Raw genomic sequence first — 19006 nt, 5'->3', positions numbered from 1 at the left:
CCATGTCTTTTTGGCGCTAACTCATTTGGGTATTGATTTTCTGTAGTCTAGTTCACTAACTCTATTGCTGTTGTTGTCATTGTTCAGTCCCGAAGTTGTGTCCGGCTCTTTGAGACCTCTGGACTGCAGCATGCCAGGCTTCCCTGTCCCTCACTATCCCTGGGAGCTTGCTCAAATTCACCTCCACTGAGTTGATGATTTTATCTAACCATCTCAATCTCTCAGTCTTCCCCTTTTGCCTTCGATCTTTCCCAGCCTCAGAGTCTTTTCCAATGAACCAGCTCTTCACATCAAGTGGCCAAAGTGTTAGTGCTTCAGCTTCAGCATCAGTCCTTCCAATGAATATTCAGGGTTGATTTCCCTTAGGGGAGATTGGTTTGATCTCCTTGCAGTCTAAGGAACTTTCACGAGTCTTCTCCAACACTACAATTAAAAAGCATCAGGTATTTGGCTTTCAGCCTTCTTTATGGTGCAACTCTCATATCTGTAGATGACTACTGGAAAAACCACAGCTTTGACTATAGGGACCTTTGTCAGCAAACTGATGTCTTTTGCTTTTTAATATGCTGTCTAGGTTTGTCACAGCTTTCCTTCCAAGGAGCAAGTGTCTTTTAATTTTCATGGCTTCAGTTACCTTCTGCAATGATTTGGGGGCCCAAGAAAATAAAATCTGTCACTGCTTCTACTTTTTCCCCTTCTATTTTGCATGAAGTGATGGGACTAGATGCCATGATCTTAGCTTTTTGAATGCTGAGTTTTAAGCCATCTTTTTCACTCTCACTCTCATCAAAAGGCTCTTTAGTTCCTCTTTGTTTACCTTCATAAGGGTGGTGTCATCTGCATATTTGAGGTTGTTGGTATCTCTCCCAGCAATCTTGATTCTAACTTGCGATTCATCCAGCTTAGCATTTCACATGATATACTTTGCATATAAGTTAAATAAACACGGTAACAAGCTACACCCATGTAGTACTCCTTTCCCAATTTTGAACCAGTCACTTGCTATTGCTTCTTGACCTGCATAAAGGTTTCTCAGGAGACAGATAAGGTGGTCTGTACTTCATCTCTTGAAGAATTTTCCACAGCTTTTTGTGATCCATGCATTCAAAGACTTTTGCTTATCTGTTTTTAAACTATCCATTTAATTTCTCATTTTAAAACATATTTTCTTTCCAAAGTTTTATTTCATTATTTTTCGAATATCTGGTCATTTGTTATAGACTCTTGCAGCTTCATCAGTTTTGGTATTTCTCCTTTTATATTGAAAATAACTCAATCCATTTATTTTATATTTTAATATGAAATCTGTTGTATTTTAAATGAGTTATATCCCAACTTTGTATTTTCCTGCTGAATCTTTCAATCATTTCCCTATTTTTTCCTAATTTTTTTCTTTTTACTTGATAGCATTAATTTGGTTCATTAAACTCGTGGGAATCCCTGAGGTCTAAATAATACTCTTGCCCCTTTGGTTCTTCTAGGATATATGGTGCTGCTACTAAAGTGTGAGCTCTTTTAGTACCCTTTTAGCTTCCCCAGTTTAGTGGAGGAGGAGAAGTTCAAATTATGCCACTTTGTCACTGACTTAGAGGTCAGTCTTTGGATAACAGTTTGTGTTATGTAAGTATTTGTCCTCAGAATCACTTAACTGTATGTTTTTAGTGCTTCCTGATCAAATACCATTCCCAGACTCTTTGGGAAAGGACAGTTGATACTTTTCTTTCCTTGCCTCAAGCCATAATAAGTATAATAAAAAAACTATGCTTCATGTAGGATCTAAATTCATATTTGAAGTGAAAGAGACTTTAAGAGAGCCATATAATCAGAATCACACAATTTAAAAGAATAATTGTATTTTAGTATTTATTTATTTTTGGCTGTGCTGAGTTCTCATTGCTGCATAGGCTTTTCTGTCGTGTGGAGAATGGGGGCTGCTTTTCAGTTGTGCTGTGGAGCTTCTCGTCGTGGTGGGTTCTCCTGTTACAGAGCACAGGCTCTCGGGGGTGCGGGCTCAGTAGTTGCATCTCCCAGGCTCTAGACCACAGGCTCAATGGTGGTGGTGCATGAGTTTAGTTGCTCCACGGCATGCGAAATCTTCCAAGACCAGGGATTGAATCTCTGTCTCTTTGATTGGCAGGTGGCTTTTTCACCACTAAGCCATCAGGGAAACAACACAAATTTTTTTCAAGACTTTTCACTTTTTAGAGAATCCACTGTTTTTTATTAACATACCTAAATAATATGGCTATTTAGATAATACCTTTCTTTTCAAAATCTTTAAGTCACAAGATATCTTAAGTTTTAGATAAAACATTTGCATTAAAGATGTTTTAGTTGGTATTTCAGCTATGAGACCACAGAATTCACTTTTTTAAAGCCTCACTTACTGATAGTGAAACTTTTTTTTTAAGAATTGTGTTTCAATTAATTATATTTTATATTGTCTTTGGCTAAGGCAAATTGATTTTTATTTTTAAGGTAATATAAATAGTTGTAATTATTTGTTCTACACCATGTTAAAGCTATTGAAACAGAAGAAAATTAGGATTTATGGCTAGGTGTTATGTGTTAAAGGGTAACAGAGGAGTTAAATATCATATAAAATTTAGACTGTTTTTTCTCCAGTTCAGTGTCCATGGACTTGCTGGTATAAAATTTCATGGAGAGATATATTTTGTAGGTTTTATATTTCCTTTTTAAAGTCCTCTTGATACATCTGAAAGCATGTGCATTAGCTCCTACAAAGAGCAAAATCAATGTAGACCATATAAATTATAGCACCTGATAATAGCCTGATATGTTAGTACTCCGTCATTCTCTTATCTTATTCTACCTTTGAGGAAAATAAATTATCTTGGGTGCTGAAATATTTGATCATAGCTAAATCTGCTTTTCTGGTGTAAAGTATGCAGCACTTACACTGTGCCTATGACTAAATATCTGTGCACTAAAAATAAAAACACCATGCCCCAAATACTTTGTGTGTGTGTGTGCATGTTCAGTCATGTCTGACTCTTTGCAACTCCATGGACTGTAGTCCACCAGCCTCCTCTCTTCATGGGGTTTTCCAGGCAAGCATATTGGGATTTGCCATTTCCTCTTCCAGGGGATCTTCCCAACCCAGAGACCAAACCCCATGTCTCCTGCTTTTCCTGGCATTAACAGAAAGATTTTTTATCACTGAGCCACTTGGGAAGCCCAGAATACTTTAAAGTACACAGTTTTAAGAGATTTTAGCCTCATTAAAATTTCAAAATTACTGTTTTTTCTTTCATTCTGGGCATTTTCCAGTTGTTAACCCCATCATTTAGTACAGTTTGAGACTAGGAGACTAATATCAGGATGGTTTCCATTTGTCTCTCACTAACATTAAGATTCTCAGTCCTGACAAAATGTAGCTTCTTTTAGAATTTACTTTAAATAAAATGTTGAGGAAGAATGTCTTAATCACACAGAAACTATACTGACCCATTGTTTTTTGAGCAAGCAGCACCAAACACTGTTTCTGGTGACTCAGATGGAAAAGTATCTGCCTGTGATGCCGGAGACCTGGGGCAGAAAGATTACCTGGGAAAGGAAGTCTCTGCTAACCCACTCCAGTCTTCTTGCCTGAAAAATTCCATGGAGAGAGGAGCTTGGTGGGTTTCAGTCCATGGGATCTCAAAGAGTTGGACATGACTAAATGACTAACACTTTCACTCACTAATATTAAGATTTTGAGTCATGACATAAAATGCAGCTGCTTTTAGAAATTATTTTTGGTAAAAATGTTGAATAAGAATGTCTTGATCACACAGAAACTATACTGACTCATTATTTTGTAAAGCAAGCATAACCAAACACTGTTTCTAATGTGATTTCATAGACAGCATGTCATGAAAAACAAAACAAACAAATTGAAAAACAACTGCCTTAAGTGTATAACACTTGAAAAGAAGTGAAAGTGTTAGTTGCTCAGTCTCCTTGATTCTTGGGACCCCATGATCCACATATAGCTGTCAGGCTTCTCTGTCCATGGAATTCTCCAGGCAAGACATTGCTAGAGAAGGTAGTATTCTCAAGGGGATCCTCTTGACCCAGGGATGGAACCCAAGTCTCTCAAACAACATGTAAACTGAAAACTCTAATGTATTTCTAAATTATTAAGAAAATTAAGAAGCAATTTGAATTATAAGAAGCCCTATCAGATCCATGTCAACTGAGGGGATGAATTATAAGAGATTATTCAAGACAGTTGATTTATATTTTTGAGCTACACAGTCTCTTAAAGAACTTACATGTTTCTAAATAGAGATCTTTCCTTATATATAATAGATTTTCATGTGGAATATTCTTTTGAATACAAATAATTAGTATGCTAAAATTCTTAAAGGCATTATACATGGAAGTAGTCATTTCTTACATAAATTAGTTTACCCTATTAATTTGCTTAATTCTTATTCCAAAGATGAGGGTAAAAAGATGTGTGTGTGTGTGTGTAAAGTTTTGTTCAGTCTTAGTCAAACAATTATAGTTGCTGAAACTAGGGAGTTTGAATCAATATACTATGTCATATTTTTATTGGTGTCTTTTCGTAATAACCTGGGCTTCCCCAGGGACTCAGTGGGTAAAGAATCCATCCACACTGCAGGATACATAGGAGACAGAGAAGGTGCAGGAGGCATCATTTGATCCCTCGGTTGGGAAGATTCCCTGGAGAAGGAAATGGCAACCCACTCCAGTATTCTTACCTGAGAAATCCCATGGACAGAGAAGCCTGGCAGGCTACAGTCCATGGGTCACAAAATAGTTGGACATGACTGAGTGACTAAATACACACACACAATGATAACCTATCCCAGAGGCTGTAGGTTGACAAGAGGTGTCTCTAAACCTGTTGCAGTGGTGTTTATTACCCCCAAATTAACATAAAAGTTGTACTGAAATAATGTTCATTGCCTTCTGAAAATTGAAAGCCTGCAAATTCACAGAATTTATAGCTAAAAATTAAACTAGCTGGCTCGCAGAATTTTATAAAAAAAGTATATCTTTTAAATTCAATACACACAAAAAAATTTGGTCTGAATGAAACCTCTTATATCTTGCAACAAAACAAATAAAATAATTACACTTACATGGCTATTCTTTATATCCAAAAGTGTTTTCAGTTTCTTATTAGTATAGAGGATTTGCTTCTGTATAAATTCTATTGCAAACATACTCTAGCGTGTATAGCTATTTCATGTTCTTTTCTCATGGGACAAAAGGGGAAAAAATATGAAATTTATTTTCAAATTGTATTTTGCTTCATGGTTAGTAATTAACAGTGGATAGTATTTGGGAATTCTGATTTCTCAAATCCTCTGATTGTAGATTCAGGTATTCTATGCACTTCTACTCCTGCTCCGCTAGAACTGCCATTCAAATTCAGAGGCTCTGAGCTTGTCTTCTATTGTATCTGTGGGCTGAAGAGAGAGAGAAAAAAAAAAAGAATGCCCAGAATGAAAATTTGTAGTATTGTACTCTATTACTCTGCTATTATTATTATCGCATTATCAAGGAATGTGGGATTCTCTGGTAACTCAGCTGGTAAAGAATCTGCCTGCAAAGCAGGAGACCCCAGTTTGATTCCCAGGTCAGGAAGATCCGCTGGAGGAGGGATAGGCAACCCACTCCAGTGTTCTTGGGCTTCACTGGTGGCTCAGCTGGTAAGAATCCTCCTGCAATGCAGGAGACCTGGGTTTGATCCCTGGGTTGGGAAGTTCCCTTGGATAAGCGAACATCCCCTGGAGAAGGGAATGGCTCCCCATTCCAGTATTCTGGCCTGGAGAGTTCCACGGACTGTATAGTCCATGGTCACAAAGAGCTGGACGCGACTAAGCCACTTTCACTTTCACTCTATTACTACCTAAACTGATTCAGATTTTCTGGAAAATTTCCTAACATCTTTAGTTAAAAACTCCTATTATTTTTTGCCTTAACTTTCTTAACATGATTTTCTTGATCTCTAGTTTTTCAGGTCCTTCTAGTTTATCAGATCCTCCATTTTGATGCTACCCACCTTGCTCCTGCATTACACTGTGAATTTGTGTCTTCTTCTGTCATACTCCTCTTCTTCTTTTCTGTATTTTTAAAAGAAAAATACCCAATCAGTTTTGTGCTAACATGATATCGGAGGATTTAGGATTATATTTTGGCCTGCTGTGACCTAGCACAACTGGTGTTACCCCTAAGAGATTTAGTCTCTTTATGCATAAAGTGAAAGAACTGGACTAATTTCCACAGTGGCCCTAGGTTCTTCAAACAATTTTCTTTGATGATTTCCTCTTTTTATATTTTTTTTTATTCTTTGCAAAAAATTAACACATATATTAAGTTTATATATTTGAAACTATTCAGGGCAATTTGAATAAGCATTTTAGTAATGGCTTTGCTTGCATCTAATGTAACTATATTTCACAATAGCTATTTTCACTTTTACAGTTTATGTTTCAGAGAAGCTTTTTGCTGACCTATATACTCTGCTGTGTTTGATTACCTGTCTGTGTCATTGCTCAAGTGAATCTCTCCTTTCTTTCATCAAGATCTTATATAAGCACTTCAACGTTTAGAGGATTGAGCCCAGTACTAATCTCCGAGCTTCTAGAGGTTTTTTGTTATTCTCATTTTTTAGAGAACAATAGACTAATAAGGAAGGGTCAGCAAATTGAGAGGAACTTGACTTCTAGGTCCGGGAGGATTACCATGCATGATCATTACTCAGGTGAGAAGTAGAGACCAACCAGCTTCTAAGACCCCTGTTAGCATGAAAATTCTGTGATGGCAAAGTAAACTAATACTATTATGAATGTATAGGCCTTAATCCTACATCAACCACAGGAAGAACAAACCACTTGCATAAGAGTGAATCATCCAAAAAGAGGAAAAATGAGGCACTCTACAATCAATATTTTAGAGCTCCTGGGGCCATGGTTCTCTTCTAAACCCCATGTCAGTTTTTATTCTAGGAAGAGACAATGATTTGGGCCCTAAGTGTAGCATTAGTAAGCAACACTTCTTAAAGATTAGAGAGGGCCACAAAAGTCAGAGGATAAATGCCTCATTTAGAGATTCTTTTTTTCAAAAATTATTGAGTACAAGTCATTTTTGCATGAAAGCATTCTCTAGTCCATGAGGTCAGATAAATCTGTATACTCTCTACTTCTTTGCTTACAGAGAATCTTTCGCCTTTGACTTTGATTCCTCAGGAGAAGATATGATATCCCAGAGGAGCCAAACATTGCTTCTGTTGATCTTGACAGTTCTTTCTTGCTGATCCACCCTCACTAGCTTATACCTTCCATCATCATGCACAACTGATCTCCTGCATAACCTAAATTAACTGTTCTTTTCCCTTGCCATCTGGCCCAACAGTTCCAGGTCTAGAGATCACTTAATGAATAGCTCACTATGATCCTAAAAATCCCAGAACTAGACTTTCCAAATATTTAGCAGTCAATTGTTGTTCAGTCACTCAGTCATGCCTGACTCTTTGTGACCCCATGGACTGCAGCATGCCAGGTTGCCCTGTCCTTTACCATCTCCCAGAGCTTGTTCAAACTCATGTCCATTGAGTCAGTGATGCCATCCAACCATTTCATCCTCTGAAGCCTCATTTTCACCTTGCCTTCAATCTTTCCCAGCATCAGGGTTCTTCCAGTGAATTGACTCCTTGCATCAGGTGGCCAAAGTACTGGAGCATCAGCTTCAGAATCAGTCCTTCCAACAAATATTTAGGCTTGATTTCCTTGAGGACTGACTGATTTGATCTTGCTGTCCAAGGGATTCTCAAGAGTCTTCTCCAACATCACAATTCAAAAGCCTGAGTTCTTCAGTGCAGCCTTCTTTATAGTCCAAGTCTCACATCCATACATAGCTACTAGAAAAAACATAGCTTTAACTATACAGACCTTTGTCAGCAATGTGGTGTCTCTGCTTTTTTATACACTGTCTAGATTTGTCATAGCTTTTCTTACAAAGAGCACTCAGTGCTTTGAGGAAAATCTTTCACATAGCTAAATGATGCTTTCTTTTTATTTTTAAAAACTTTTTTTTATAATTCATACATTTAATTCATTATAATTCATACAATTTCCCCAAATGTTACATGTTAGAAGTTTGCTTTAACAGTTACCATGTACCTATGTCACTAGAGAGAAGTTAAAAAAAATCAATTTAACATAAATGACATGGAATAAATCTACTTCTTACAATGCCAATATCACAATTTTGGGTGCATCTGCATTATTAAAAGTTGTTTATTTAACTTATCAGCTCCTTATATCTGATCTGTTTGATGATGATTAAATACAGTATATTCATTAGCACTTGTGCAAAAGCTCCTATAGTGCTTAATACATTTTCTAAGTAAACTTTAATTACAAATTCTCACACTGTGTAAGATAATCCAGTTTTGTGAAAACAGAGGAGATTTAAAAATGTTTAGGATGATGACAAGGAAGACTCTTTAAAAGCTTGCAAGACAGTTGATAAGTTCAATTATATGACAACTGGTGAGCTCAGCAGTATCTCTTTATATACAGAACTGCTTAGAGAGATGTCATCATTTATATATTTTACTAAAATGCATTACAATGCATATTTGAAACCTTCACACAAGATTAAAATACACCGAGTTTATTTTAAGATTAATCTAGCAAGGAGTATTGTCATTATGAAAGAGAAGTGGAACTAAGACCTATTTTAAAGTTCTATGAAAACATAATCAAAAATTTCATCATTAGTTACATTCTCCCTCAAGTCTCTAACTCAGTTAAAATACATTAAACTTATTTTAAAATCAATAAATTTAATAAATTTAAAATCAATAAAGTGCTTTTTTTTTTTTCCTGACACAAAGTGAAAGTGGGATATATTTACTTTAACCTCCCTTAAACACCAATACCTAATATATTTCTTGGGCCCATGTACTACCCCCCAGTTCAGTTCAGTTGCTCAGTCGTGTCTGACTCTTTGTGAGCCCATGGACTGCAGCACGCCTGGCTTCCCTGTCCATCACCAATTCTCAGAGTTTGCTCAAACTCATGACCATCGAGTCAGTGATGCCATCCAACCATCTCATCCTCTGTCATCCCCTTCTCCTTCTGCTTTCAGTCTTTCCCAGCATCTTTTCCAATGAGTTGGTTCTTTGCATTGGGTGACCAAAGTATTGGAGCTTCAACTTCAGCATCTGCCCTTCCAATGAATATTCAGGGCTGATTTCATTAAGGATGGACTGGTTTGATCTCCTTGTAGTCCAAGGGACTCTCAAGAGTCTTCTCCAACACCTCAGTTCAAAAGCATTGATTCCTTGGTGCTCAGCTTTCTTTACAGTCTAACCCTCACATCCATAATGACTACTGGAAAAACCATACCTTTGACTAGATGGACTTTTGTTGTACTCCCCCCAAGTATTATTTTATTGAATAAATATTTCAAATTGTGTGTTTCAATTATTTCCTTGATTCAAAAGGAAAATATTGCTACTTGTTACTACTTGGGTTTATTTGGTACTGTTTTGTATCTCAAAGATATGTATTTATTTTCATAACTGTTCTAAGGATGTATACGTACCTAAATGTTATCTGTCACTGGAAAAGCATATAACTTACAAAATCGATAGGAATATGAAAGGAAAATGTTGTATGATTCCATTCCTATGAAGTATCTAAAGTAGTAAAAATCATGGATAAAGAAAGTAGAAAGGTAGTTGCCAAAGCCTTGCAGCAGGTGTATGACGTTTAATGAGTATAGAGTTTCAGCTTTGCAAGGAGAAAAGTCTTAGAGATACATTGCAAACAATGTAAAATACTTAACCGTACTAAACTATATACTTAAAAATGATTAAGATAGAAAATTTAATGTTACGTGTTCTTTTTTTCTTGATTAGAGAAGAAAGAAAAGGAGGAAGGAAGAAAGCAAGAGTGGAAAGAAAAGGAGGATAGAAGAAAGGGGGAAAGAAAGAAGAAAGAAAGGGTTCTCCTTGCTGATTCTATTGTCTTCTCCTAGTCTACTGACTTTTTTTCTTCTCTACCCTTCATATTAAGTAGTTCACCATAATGTCTGTTTCCTCATTGCTTTGTTTTGTCACAATTATTAACAACTCCAATTCACTGTCCTGTCTCTGAAATTTTTACTTCATGTTGTTAATTTCTTAAAATTTAAAAAATTTCTCTAATATAATTCCAAGGAAAGAATATGGTTGTCTCAGCTCATTCTTTACATTGTACACATCATATTTTAGTTGGTATCTTATTGAGGAACTACACTTGGCTCAGGTGGCAAACTCTGATCTAGTAAACAGTATTCAGGTGAAATGATATTAATAGTAATTGTAGGGTTGCGTCTTAAGCAATGAGTAAGCAAGTTTTCTCTTAGGATACACTGCATGTGGCTACAATGACCTTATAATTGATAGATTGCATTCACCTACTCTTTTCTAGTTGATCCTCTTGAAAGTGAAAGTGAAACTCACTCAGTTGTGTCTGACTGTTTGTGACCCCATTGATTATACAGTCCGTGGAATTCTCCAGGCCAGAACACTGGAGTGGGTAGCCTTTCCCTTCTCCAGGGGATCTTCCCAACCCAGGGATCTAACCCAGGTCTCCCGCACTGCAGGCAGATTGTTTACCAGCTGAGCCGCAAGGGAAGCCCAAGAATACTGGAATGGGTAGCCTAACCCTTCTCCAGCGGATCTTCCCCACCCAGGAATTGAACCAGGATCTCCTATATGGCAGGCAGATTCTTTACCAACTGAGCTATCAGGGAAGCCCTGATAGTCAACTTCATTTGTTTTCACCTCAGAATTTTTTATAACTCAGTGGTTCCCACAAGAAAATACATTATTCCTCAATTATCCATTTTTCTTCTCCCTTTCATATACAATGTACAAATATTCACATAAATATATAAGGTTAAGGTAAAAAAAAAAATATTGAGTTTTCACTTTAGTATTTAAGGTACCTAACCAGACACAGAAAATGCTTGAATAATATCTGCTAACTATCTATCCACTGGGCTTCCCTTGTGGCTCAGTGATAAAGAATCCATCTGCAATGCAGGAGCTGCAGGAGCTGCAGGTTTTATCCCTGAATTGTGAAGATCCCTTAGAGGAGGGCATGGCAATCCACTCCCATATTTTTGCCTGGAGAATCCCATGGACAGAGGAGCTGATAGGTTATAGTCTATAGGGTTGCAAGAGTTGGACATGACTGAAGTGACTTAGCATGCATGCATACATCAGTCCATTGCAAAGTCATTGAATGCAAATATAATTGGTAAGGGGAGCCTGTATATGAAAAAATCATGAAGTCTGTTTAGACTCACCTATAATAATCATTGTGATTTCCGAAATTTTAGCAGTTGTACTGGGTCATAATTCACAAACATCTTTGGGAGAAGACAATGGCAGCCCACTCCAGTATCTTTCGTGGAAAATCCCATGGACGGAGGAGCCTGGTAGGCTGCAGTCCATGGGGTCACTAAGAGTCGGACACGACTGAGCAGCTTCACTTTCACTTTTCACTTTCATGCATTGGAGAAGGAAATGGCAACCCACTCCAGTGTTCTTGCCTGGAGAATCCCAGGGACGGGGGAGCCTGGTGGGCTGATGTCTATAGGGTTGCACAGAGTCAGACATGATTGAAGAGACTTAGCAGCAGCAGCATCTTTAGGAAGGAATAAGGTGATGCTGTATCTCACAGGTCGCTGAACCCAGGGTAGGCAAGGCACAAACAGGGAAGCTGTAAGAAAACTCGTGGAGCCATAGGAACTGCTGTGACATGTTTATTCACAGCAGCAAGGCAGACATGCTTTACTCTCATGGTTAACCCACCAGACACAGCCTTAATGCAGCCATAGTGTAGCCAAAACTTGGACACAATGCAGCCATAATGCTGCCTTAATATGGCCTCAAAGACTGTTCAGGTGGAGCTTATATATGTTTACAGAACAAAAGTGGTCCATGGCCAAACACATACATCTTGACATGCATGCACAGTTCTATAAATTACCTTAGTTGTTACATAACCACGTATTTACAAATCGTGGGTCAAGAGAGTGAGAGGCCTTGTTGTAAGAGAGCCTGACAACGGCCATCTTGGCTAATTTGCTCTTTCCCTACATTTCACCTCTTCAGGATCTCTTGCCTCACAATCTATGTACAGTCCACTTCTGTGATATGTCCTTTGTGGATACCACTGACCCTCAAACCCACATTCTGCAACAGCAGTGGATGCTATGACAGCAAACAGGTGCATCTCCAACACATAGCAAAACCCAATGCCAGGCATCACTTGGAATTCATGTTGTAGTCCTCGTGTTCAAGGAGCTAAAAGAGCTACCCACCACATGTGGAATGCCTTTGTCTTTCATGCCTAAATCCAGTCCACCATGTGTCTTCTCAGTAAGGAATCACAAAAGTCCCCACAGGCGCTGGGCCCACTCCTTCAAAGAGGGGATTTTTGTGGCATTCACAGCCCACATGATTCCAAATGTTTTCACAGTATTCTAAATCTGCAAGAGAATTAGCAGTTAATAGCACATCATTCGGAGAAAGCAATGGCAACCCACTCCAGCACTCCTGCCTGGAAAATCCCATGGACAGAGGAGCCTGGTAGGCTGCAGTCCATGGGGTCTCTAAGAGTCGGACATGACTGAGAGATTTCACTTTCACTTTTTACTTTCATGCATTGGAGAAGGAAATGGCAACCCACTCCAGTGTTCTTGCCTGGAGAATCCCATGGACGGGGGAGCCTAGTGGGCTGTCATCTATGGGGTCGCACAGAGTCAGACACAACTGAGTGAATTAGCAGCAGCCGCGGCAGCACATCATAGGACACAGGCTTTACAGTGTTCTACTAAATCCACATCATAAGACACAGACTTTATAGTAGACAGTTTTACTTAATCTACATCATAGGGCACAGCCTTTAGAGTACACCTCTGCACAAATCAACCCACATTTGCATCTGTGTAACCCAGATGGGCTCCTGCCAGCTTGGGCCCCCTTGGGAGTCTTCATGCTTTTCATCCTCTTTGCCTGCCTCCACCCACTTCTCTCAGTAAGGACCTGCAAAACCCCCCACAGAGACAGGGCCCACCTCTTCAGAGAGGGAATTTCTGTAGCATTCACAGCTCACATCATGAGTCTGTATGTACAGGGTCACAGCCCACATCAGGAGCTTGTGTAACTACCTGTATCTTTTGCTATGGGCGCTTAAACTGCTGCTCTGGTCTCACTTATATAACTGGCCTTGCTCACAAGCAGGGACCTGCAGTCTTATAATGTTCTACAATGTTTGTCTCAATGAGGGGTGAGTGGTTATAGATGCAAACCATTCTATTTCATCCCTGGAGCAAATGATATCCTCCCCCGCTGTGTCCCAGAGTAGCAGAAGCCATACTGCCAACTCTACCTGAGTATATGGTCTATAGGTTGTGAACTCAGTCACACTGTGGGTCCCCTGAAGATGTCCCCCCCGGGCCATAGACTGCTCCTGTTCCACTTCCTGCTGTACAACAGGCCTCACAGCCAAGCAGGGGCCTGCGTCTCACAGTGTTCACTGTCATCGTCCCTCATTACCTCACAGTCTGAGGCACTGGGATCCTCAAGGTCAGCCATGTCTGGCTTCAGCATACATATGCATGGTTCCAACTCTTCTGTTCATCTGTCTCTGCAGTTCGTGCACTTGAGCAGCATCAAGGAGAGCAATGTCCATACCGGCCTTCAGAGGTTAGGAAAACCCATCTCATGGTGCCAGTGGTGGTACATGGCACATTATCTGGCAAATGGGAACTCACCTCCTGTAATGACATTTCAACATTATCCAGTGACCTGTCCTCCATCTCCCAGTCTCCAACTGGGGCCCACGCTGAAAGGACTGTGGCCGCCAGGTACCACATACTATGTGGTGTCCACTGACTTCCTCCAACCACTGGAGCCTCAGGCTCCCCTGCCTGCTGGGTATCCCATCAACTATGCCAACTATCTCGCTGTATCTCACTCTTCACTGAACCTAGGGTAGGCAAGCTGTGAATGGGGAAACTGGAAGAAAATTTGAGGAGCCATAGGAACTAGAGACATGTTTGTTTGCAGCAGCAATGCATGCATGCTTTATTCTTGTGGTTGACCTAGCAGACAAAGCCTTAATGCAGTTATAACATAGCCATAACTCAGACATAACACAACCATAACGTGGCCTTAATGCAGCCTTGATGTGAACTTAACACAGCCTTAACACAGACATGATACAGCCTCAAGGGCTTTTCAGGTGTAGCTTATATAGATTTATAGAACAAAAGTGGCCCATGGCCAAGTGGGTACATCGGGACACACATATGCAGTCCTATAAGGGATCTCAGTTGTTGCATAACAATGTATTTGCAAAATGTGGGGAAAAAGCAAGAGGCCTCGTGGTGAGAGAACCTGGCCACTGCCATCTTGGGTAATTTGCTCTTTCACTACAGTGGGTAACTCCTTTGTTTATTTTGCATGTCATAATGATAGCTCTGAGTACATCATCAAGAGTATATAATTTGTTTATCTTTCAAATGTTCATCTTTCACTTGCCAGTATTGCAGATTTTCTATACCCATTTGTTGTTGTTGTTGTTGTTTTTTAAATCGTGTCACAGAGACTCATGAAAACCTCCTGACTTTTATCCCATTGCATTTTATTTTATGCTCTGTGGTAACTAATAGCCACCTGTAGGTAAAGAGAGTTTGGTCTTTCTATTTTAACATGATAAATGTGTCTGCTAATAGTTTTAATCCACTGTTGCCAGTTCAGAGAAGTGAGATATTTTTTATTTTTATCATATAGCCAGTTACCAGTCCCTCCTCATCCCCTATAAGCAAAATACAGGCTACAGTTACTGAATCTAAGTCCCATATAAATGTACTCTCTTTATTTCATGCACGTGTTTTCAAAGTTTAATTAATCTAGATAAAAACTGTAAGATTTTAGTCTTCCTTCTACCGTAATTAGACATGTAAACTTGAACTAGCTATTCACTACTGTGCTCGCATTTATGCATTTGTAACTTTCCATGTTGACCTTTCCAAGTGAAAAACAAAATTCTCTGACATTGACAACCCAATATTACTTTTGATTGCCAATTATAGAATTTTCCTCTACTTCATAAAGTCATCAGTTTTCTGGGCCAAAAAGTTTGGGCTAAGAAATTGGATACAGTTTTCACTGTAGACCAAAAGATATTTGCAGTTGAGAAGTATCTAATGATAAATTAAACTAAATTATTTCTCCTCTTGTGCTTGTACACTTTAACGGTTACACTATAAACTTGCCCAAGAGAGACCTGTCTTCATTGGAATTCAATCTGAAAATCTCTTTACCCAGAGATGGCAGCTCATTTTGTATTGATATAATGTATACCTTGAAAAGGTGTAGAACTGGTTTTCTATCAAACAAACAGATCTTTTTGAGTTCTATATCCTACTAGATATTAATATTGACTTTCACCTGGCAGAGATGGGACTTAACCTGGCTTATTTTTGTAAGTGTTTAACACACTTTCTGTTTCAAGAGAATATTTCTACTTGATCCCCTAAACAATGAAAACACTAAAGAGCATAATACAATATGTGCTTTGCTTACTAACAGTCTCTCAAAATTGAGTAAATGCAGCACACCTGGATAAGCTAAATGCATTTTTTAACTTCTATCATGACCTGTCATTTTAAATATTGTATTTTCGTTGCCTTTATCCACAGTATCCCCTCCACTCAGTCTCTGTAAATGAGATTTATAGTTCAGCATGGTCCCTGAAGTAATTTCCCATAGTTTCACACAGACCCTCAAGCTCCAAACATTATGAAGATTTTCCCATATACATTATAAACCTCTCTGCAGCACAGCTGTAAATCATCATAATTTTGTTATGTCACATCTGCAGGTGATAGAAACAATAAAAAAGAGACCAAGAAAAGGCTCATGCTACGTTTTAGCAAATTATTTCTGAACAGTTTGACAGCTCTGTAAAGTTTTAAGGAATGTGTTCATTCTCTTCTCACACTCTTTTACTAGCACTTTATCTCACATAGCAAGTGAATACAGTGAAAAATAACCTGGAACCTCTGTTCTCTTCCTTTGCCTGTTTACGCCACTCTTATCAAACTTATAAACATATAACAATATTAGAAAGAACTTAGCAAATCAGAGGATCCTACATGATACCACAACCCTAACACAATTATTGTTTGTATTTCTATATCATTTCTCTTCTAGAAAATGAAAATGACATAGCTCAGTCCTGTCCGACTCTTTGTGACCCCATGGACTGTAGCCTACCAGGCTTCTCTGTTCATGGGATTTTCCAGGCAAGGGTACTGGAGTGGGCTGACATTGCCTTCTCCAGGGGATCTTCCCGACCCAGGGATGGAACCCGGGTCTCCTGCATTGCAGACAGACGCTTTACTATCTGAGCCACCAGGGAGACTTTATACATAAAGTCTTTATACATAATCACTGCTTTGGCACAGTCACAAACTGAATGCTCATATGTCTACTTTTGGCATCTTTACTGGACATTACACTATATGCATGTTTTAAATTGTATTATATTGATAACTGGCCTTCCCAGGTGGTTCGGTGAGTAAAAAACATCCCTGCAATGCAGGAGACACCAGAGATATACGCTTGATTCCTGGGTCAGAAAGTTCCCTCCGGAGGAGGACACAGCAGCCTGCTCCAGTATTCTTACTTGGAGAATCCCATGGACAGAGAAGCCTGGCAGGCTAGAGTCCACAGGTCTCAGAGAGTCAGACACAACTCTTTGAAGTTACTGAGCACAACACAGCACAGCACATATCCATGATTAATTATCTTTTCCAATAACTTTTAACTTCTTTGATTATTACTTTAATGCAATACTAATAAAATTCTAGGCAAAACATATGACTTGTTTCATGGATTTTGAAAGACATCCACAAATGTCAAGAATTTTTGTGGCCTCATGCTGAGTTCTATATGACAAAGCAAGTTCATGTATTCTCACTAGCACTACAATTAAATTTTCCATACTTAGTGAGAATAAATTTTATCTCATTTAAATGCACACTTATTTCACAGTTTATCAAAACCATCTAAGTATTCTTATCACTTTTTCCTTTTTTTGCAGATTTAAGTATTCATTTCTTAGTATTATTCTGTAAAATTTTGTCTATCTTTCATATAATAACTATGCTAAACTTTTGCCACATTTCTTGAAATAATTTTCCTAGAATGTTTGAATAACAGAACAATTATCTTTGAAGAATTTTATATATTAAGTAGTTGATTAGAAATTTTTCCTTTTATCTTTCAATGATTCTTAGAAGTATAGTTCAATTTTATTTTGTCTATAAATTTTGCTAAATCTAAGATACTTTTAGGACAAATAGGTTATTGGAGGGTACTAGGATTTTGTACAACAAATATCTTAATACTTAAGAAATATGCTGGAGCTAATGATATAATTGAATCCTTTAATTTGCTCTGTATTATAAACTGCTACTTGGCAACCAAGGATGTTATTACGTCTTACTGAAATTCAAGAAGTCATTTATGTAAACTAATACTTTCATAAACCTGTGCTAATTAAAATTATTGGTTTACACCAAAGAATTCCTGCCTAATGAGTGCCATTGTTTGGTAAAGAATCTGCCTGCTGATGCAGAAGAGCCAAGAGATGTGGGTTCCCTCCCTGGGTCGGGAATATCATCTGGAGTAGAAAATGGCAACCCATCCATTATTCTTGCCTGAAAAATTCTACGGATCAGAGGATCCGGGGGGACTATAGCACATGGGATCACAAACAGGCACACATAACTTAGTGACAGAGCATATATGCACACATACAAAAAACTACGGCTGTGTAGAAGGCTAGAAAACTCTATCCCATAGAATTTCCACTCCCCAGTCCCCACCCCCCTACTCAAGCTCCCCATATACACACACCCCATCAAAAGCCAGGCTCAGTTCAATTCAGTTCAGTCACTAAGTCGTGTCCAAATCTTTGAGACTCCATGGACTGCAGCACACCAGAGCTCCCTGTCCATCACCAACTCCCAGAGTTTACCCAAACTCATGTCCACTGTGTCAGTGATGTCATCCAACCATCTAATCCTCTGTCGTTCCCTTCTCCTCCTGCCTTCAATTTTCCCCAGCCTCAGGGTCTTTTCAAATGAGTCAGTTCTTTCCATCAAGTGGCCAAAGTATTGGAGTTCCAGCTTCAACATCTGTCCTTCCAATGAACACTCAGGATTGATCTCCCTTAGGATGGACTGGATGGATTTCCTTGCAGTCCAAGGCACTCTCAAGAGTCTACTCTGACACCACAGTTCAAAAAAAAGCATCAGTTCGTCAGCACTCAGCTTTCTTTATAGTCCAAATCTCACATCCATACATGACTACTGGAAAAAACATAGCCTTGACTAGACGTATCTTTGTTGACACAGTAACGTCTCTGCTTTTTAATATGCTGGCTAGGTTGGTCATAGCTTTTCTTCCAAAGAGTAAGTGTCTTTTAATTTCATGTCTGCTGTCACCATCCACAGTAATTTTGGAGCCCCCAAAAATAAAGTCAGCCACTGTTTCCACTGTTTCCCAATCTATTTGCCATGAACTGATGAGACCAGATGCCATTATCTTAGTTTTCTGAATGTTGAGTTTTAAGCCAACTTTTTCACCCTCCTCTTTCACTTTCATCAAGAGGCTCTTTAGTTCTTCACTTTCTTCCATAAGGGTGGCATCATCTGCATGTCTGAGATTATTGATATTTCTCCCAGCAATCTTGATTCCAGCTTGTGCTTCCTCCAGCCCAGTGTTTCTGATGATGTACTCTGAATATAAGTTGAATAAGCAGGGTGTCAATATACAGCCTTGACATACTCCTTTCCCGATTTGGTACCAGTCTGTTGTTCCATGTCCAGTTCGTCCAGTTCTAACTGTTGCTTCCTGATCTGCATACAGGTTTCTGAAGAGCCAGGT

General features: G+C 38.8%; 1 long non-coding RNA gene across 1 annotated transcript in view; it reads left to right on the top strand.

The window, feature by feature from the left end:
* Positions 1 to 10131, top strand: part of LOC110133121 (uncharacterized) — a 40096-nt gene extending 29965 nt beyond the window's left edge. Inside the window, exon 4 of the long non-coding RNA XR_002312688.2 lies at positions 9908 to 10131. This is a non-coding gene — a long non-coding RNA (uncharacterized lncRNA). The remainder of the gene's footprint in view (positions 1 to 9907) is intronic.
* Positions 10132 to 19006: the final 8875 nt, after the last annotated feature.

This window comes from Odocoileus virginianus, chromosome 17 (assembly GCF_023699985.2).
Source record: "Odocoileus virginianus isolate 20LAN1187 ecotype Illinois chromosome 17, Ovbor_1.2, whole genome shotgun sequence".
NCBI lineage: Eukaryota > Metazoa > Chordata > Mammalia > Artiodactyla > Cervidae > Odocoileus > Odocoileus virginianus.
This window is presented reverse-complemented; position numbering and strand designations above follow the sequence as displayed.